Here is a 6,397-nt window from a genome sequence, read left to right as displayed (position 1 = left end):
TAGCTTTCATATTTTATTTACAATATCTTTTGTTTTTCTTTGAATGTTTTGAAATACTTTTCCCACTAATACAATGAACGGTAGAAACCCAGGGACATAAAAGTTCTATAAATATAATAAATTCAGAATGACGGTTACATTTCAACTTGACCAATCCAGAAATGGTATCATATAATTAATATATGCATGCTAATATGGGTGTAGACAATGCTCTTGAGCCAATCAGTCAAATAATTGAATTTGAAAGAAAGTCTATGATCGATATTTACAATTTTTTTTATAAACAATATTCTGCTTTTCAATGTATTCTCAATGCAAATATTACAATGTAGTCAAGGTTATTAATATGTTTGAACCATGCTTCTGTAATACTTCAATAAATACAATTATCTAACAAGTTGTACTTGCACTTTACTGTCTGAGCCTTGTATCAAAGTGAAATCCGATAACTAAGAATTTATGACATTACTTGATGTTTTTTTCTTGATATACACAATAGATGATTATGATTATGTTTCACACAAATATGGAACACTTGTACATTAGGTCAATGTCTGCAGAACTAAATATTTGTGAAGCAGTCACAAGGTACAAAATATTTGGTGATATTTAATATAACAGTCGTGGGCATTATTGAATAATTGCTATGATTCAGTGATAATGCATCCTCTAGAGACAATTCTTGGCTACTGTTCATGCATTACATACTTCAAAAGCACAACATGTATACAGTGTTTGGTTTAACCTTTAGCTGCATAGAATGCAAAATAATTGCAAATAATTCTTCTTTAATCTGACATTGCCTATATACTTCCAACTTAAACCAGACTTGTATGCCAACTGAGACCACTTTAAGTAGGGTACCAGATTACCACAAGCTTTCAGTCTCTTTACTGACCACAGTTCTTATCTCAATATTGCATACCTTGCACAAAGCAAAAGTTGCTTGCATATCTGAAACATCTCTTGGCTTGTGGACCAACTGAAATAACGAATACACAACGCAATCTCTTTTTGGGTGTCCTATATTTATTGAATAACTCTGGAATTAATAAAATGTAATAAAAATATTGATTAAAAATCTTAAATCACTCGGCTAAATCACTTAAATCATGAAACTGTTTCATGAACCATTTTTTAGCTCCATGCATGAACACGGACCCATTTTGTAAATGCACTGAGCTTGATGCAAAATCCAGATTACTGAAGCATCCTCTCTAGTTTTGTTTTTGATCTTTCATACGAATTGCGGAGCGGTGTTTTATTACAAAAAGGAATCAACTTTTGGTCACCATATATTGTGGTTGTATATCTTGTCTGAGATATCTGCAACAGTACTCAAGATATTACAGTTATGCCTATTATTGAGGTCACATGACCATATACATGTATAATAATCTGAAACATTAGTCATATCATATTGATCTCAACCAAAAACTAAACGGCTTTGCACATTTTCCTGGAGCATCTATGTACTAAGTTTCATTGAAATCTGTTGAATAGTACACGAGAAACCAGTGAAAATGCTTTGGCCAAATACATTATGCAAATTACGTGATTACTATGGATGTATATAAATCTAAAACATTAGATTGTTGCAATATCTTAGAGTATTTATGTACTTAGATTCATTGAAATAATATGATGAATACTTGAGATACTGATGGAAAACTGACTAAGTATTATGCAAATCAGGTAATTAATATTCATAGATTTTAATGTAAAACTAATAAGGTTTGTGCATTGTCCTATGACATCTATGTACCAAGTTTCATTGTAAGGGAATGGTTAGTACTTGAGATATCAGTGGAAAAGCTGGAAATTTACTAATCATTGTGCAAATTAGGTGATTAATATGCACAGATTTTTACCAAAAACTAATCAAATCTGCGCATTGGCCCAGAGCAGCTATGCAACGAATTTCTGGGGTCCTTATATTCATCGTGGGCAAAATTGTTTTCAAACTGGGTTATTTTTGTAAAGAGTGTATCTCGCATGTGCAATTGCACATCCGAATCTATTGAAAAAATGTGTCTTAAGGTAGCGGGACTATTATTTGCATACTTGTTTTCATCTTCTAATTGTGACCAAATGACTACAAATAGACCCAGGAAAGTATATATTTTTAGAATCGCCAGACTTCAAGCTTTACAAAGGTGTGTTTGCCATGTCCGTATCTGCATTCTATGACCCGTTACTTAATCAAAAGTGAAAAATTACTTTTTCTGTAAAAAAAATAATTACGCATTTATGCTGGCGATAAGAAGTATTTTTTTCACTTTTCCTAGTTGTTCAATAGTCTGGTAAATTGAATGTGTCTGGTCAGTTTTATGCAAGCAACGCGTTTTAAAAAATAGTGTTCTGAATTTCAATTACTGTTTTAGTCGCATTGCCCCCAACTCAAACCACAACTCGTTGGTAAATAATCGATGAAATAGTTTGTCTGGACACATTCAAGTTCCTCTCACTGTCACCTTAAAGCTGTGAAAATTTGGTGTTAATCCGACGACAATAAGTATACGTTATTTTTTGTTAAAGACCTTGTATTTTGAAAAACATAAACTCCTAGAAAACGTCCATGAAGTAACAGCAAAGATTTTCAAGCTTGTTTATCGGCACAATCAATTTGTTTTCCCATCAAGGTCTGCTTTAACATGTGTAGGGACATCCAAATGTGTAAGGCTACTAGAAACCAAAAAAAATAAAGGAATGGGATAGCTATAATTGGATAAATTCGGCATATGAAAACACCAAAATCAATGATTTTTTTTCAGTGGCTGTGTGACCTTGTGTCTGAAACATTCATATGCAAATGACTAATTTGTGAAACAAACAGGGGCGGAGACAAACCACTCAAATGTTTGGAAACACTCATTGTGTGTCAGATAGCTACTGATAACACATCCTAACATTGCTTTGTCTTGAGTTTATCTTTGAAATTTATAGGCACACAGATTAAACCTGTGTTGTTGATTTTGGAAAACACTACTGAGGCTGCCTTGCTTCCCTTCAGAAAATCTACATTTTAACCAACTTACATGACATTCTATGTTATGTTGACTTTATCACATGAAAGTTTATAGTGCATTTCATCAATAAATAAATGTGAAAATCGTAATTTTCAACACAAATAATAGTCTCGCTACCTTAAAATAAAGCTAATGATTGGGTTTTCTCTGTTGGATGATAAAATATAACCATATTACAAAATCAATATTTAATGTGAAGCATATCTAACTAGGGCTAGTCTAATAAAATTACTTTAAATATAAAAAAAAATAACCCACAATTACAATAAACCACCTAATGGCGACAATCAAATTCACCTATTGTGTTATCCGTAATAACATGTGCTTTGCACTTTCATAAATACCTCTCCTGCTACATAATCAATACAAAGTGTACTGTGTTATTGTTTTATAGCATGGATATATCTTGAAATGAACATACCGGTAGATCATCTGTGATTTCAATTAGTAAACGATCACAAGATGGCGCTCCAATAAACAGTCTGCTTAACAGCGCCCTCTAAATCGTAGAACTATATAACCGTCTTGAGCAACTCCGAGAAATCGTGTTTCTGGACGCTGGAGAACTGCGTTGAGTACTATTTCCATTTCTCGTAGAATTGGATTTTAAATTGCTACTTATAAGGGTTTATTCATATCCAGTGTCCTTCTGCCTGAATAAACAGCACTTCACAGGATTGCATGCAATTATCGTTAGATATATACGTCATATGTGATGCCATTTATCCATTTTAACAGAGTCTGGTTAAGCAGGAGGTTAAAGGGCGGCAGTAGTCGTGCCGCGTCCTGTTCGATATGGGACTTATAGTGACGTATACAACGCGTGTAAAATACATTGTTTATTTACATGAAATTTGAGCACGCGCTGCGGGACGACCACCGCTTTAACTCAAATTCGACAAAAAAAGGACTAGTCTGAGATGGACATCGGTCTCTTGATTGTTTACTGTTTAACCATTAGGCCTGCCATCTGTAAATTTGTAGGATAACTATTTGACTGTATTACCATTTTGTGCGAGCGAGCCTCCAACATTACGTACTTTCCAAACTTCTTGTTTAGTATACGTATTTCATTCACAATGACAAAACTCTTCTCTGGCTATACTCTGATGTAGGCTAACGGAGTGCGGGCACATTTTGTTTTAAGTCGAGAATAATTCTGAATCCATCCGAGTAATGTGATCGACTGTCAGTCGTAAATTCTGTGAAACATTTTCGTTTTCAGAAATAAATTATCTTGCTTTAGCTGAGACGATTCTTGTTTCTCTAAAATGTTTATTAGTGTATTCATTTATTTATTAATTAATCCACCTGTTTTTATTTGCAGTTAATCTCATCTAAATCCAAGCGAGGCGGTTATATTGGCTAGACAGGGTTAGGCTGCTGGGCTTAAATAGGAAGAAATTAGAAGTTAGATAGCGCGTAAGATGCATGACCAAAAAGCGTGGTCGTTATAAAGTTTTATAATTATACAATTCAATAAATTCCAAATGGCTAATTGATTAATGGACCTCATAGATAAATTATCGTCCAATTAACAAATGCATTAATTTTAATGGGTTGTCGCATCTATACACTACGTCACATTTATTACTAGTTCATGGCGTACATTCTTGTTCATTTCAGTGTTTTGTGTACTAAATAATTATAATCTAAACATATCTACAGTGCTCTCAGAAAAGCGGTTTACATATTTTATATCTAATTTATTTATTTATTAGTAACAGCAATAACATATACAGTGAACTTAACAAATGTCAAATTGTCCTCATTTAAAGAAGCATCCTTCGTTTGACGCTGCTATTTAAAGCGGAGGGTCATCTCCTGCGCACGCGTGGGAATTGAGTACCAATTGACAATAACAACACACGCTAAAAACGCAAAGTCTCATGGGTATACGCTTGTTTGTAAACGATGACACGCTATGGACATCTGACGCATGCACAGGTGACGACTCTCCCGCTTTAAAAGATAATTGTTGTTGAACCTTGCTGCAAATGATGTCTTTAAAGCGCGTGTTCTTATTTCATGTAAATAAATAATGTATTTTACACACGTTGTATACGTCGCTATGAGTCCCATATCGAACAGAACGCGGCGCGACGACTGCCGTCCTTTAATTTGTGTTTGTTTAAATAATGAGGTGCAATAAATGTCAATTGTTAAGTGATTGTTTGGGTCCACCAAGTCTATTGGGCTGCTCTGGTACTAGTACATTTCTCATGAAACAAACATAACCTCCTTTGTTAGCTTAATTACGTATAAAATCAAATTAGAATACTGTAGTTTGTAAGACATCTATGTTGTGTCTGTCGACAACTGAATGTCACTTCATGTCTCTCCTGGTGTTCAAATCGCATTGGCAAGTACTGACATATAGTGCATTTTGCCCCAAGACAATATTTATGTTTTAGACTACATAACAGGGCTGTGCATTCAATCAATTGCCAATTTAATGCGCCATCCTGGCGTGGACAACAGAAGCAAACACAAACACTTGTGAATCTTAAGCAAAGAACCCCTCAAAGTCACATCCATCAGTGAGTGAATCTCGACCAGCGTTTTTTAGCCTTTCCATTGAGTCTTTGGCATACTCACCAAGGTTAGGGGTTGACTCTTTCAAGGTTCCAATCCGAGGTAAAATTTGAACTCCGGACTACAACTACGCTACCTGTGACCAGTCGCGAATTGTCCTGGATTGTGAATGTGAACGTGCAGTGCTAAAAAACAAAAAGTCAAACTATAAAACACTCAGGTGGGATGGACAGATGAGGTTGTATACAAGAATTGAGCGTTGTCAAGATTACAGCGAATTTGTTACATAAAAATCGAAATATGTCACACTGTACATGCAAAAGGTAGAGACCTCACATATGAATGAATGAATAAATGAATGAATGAGCTGAAATCAGAAGTTATTATAAGCGGAACATTTGTAGTAATATATAAGGACATGATCATGGTTACACAATGAGTCTGCGCCACGTTGCATACAGATATGCAAATGAATCAACAGCCTTATCGAATTTCAATGAAATTCACATGGAAGTGAGGACATCTAAAGAATGCCGGCTTGAACACTTAAGTTTATAAAACCAAAACAACACGATTTGCTACTGACATATTAGCTGAGCGAACTATGAATATTTTAAAATGATACGATCATCGAACATTGCATGATTGAGTAAACAACATAAGCATCATACACAAAACGGGGACTCAATATACAATATGAAAACATTCCTCTTGTGTTTGTATATATTTTAAAATAGTACACGCAATTGATAAATAAATGTTAACGCCCTTCAGTGTTGAATAAATCTTCTAGAAACGATATCTCACAGTGGTAGCTATGTTCGATTTTCTTT

Source organism: Saccoglossus kowalevskii, chromosome 2 (assembly GCF_978046115.1).
Source record: "Saccoglossus kowalevskii chromosome 2, keSacKowa6.1, whole genome shotgun sequence".
Lineage (NCBI taxonomy): Eukaryota > Metazoa > Hemichordata > Enteropneusta > Harrimaniidae > Saccoglossus > Saccoglossus kowalevskii.
Note: the sequence above shows the minus strand (reverse complement) of the source record.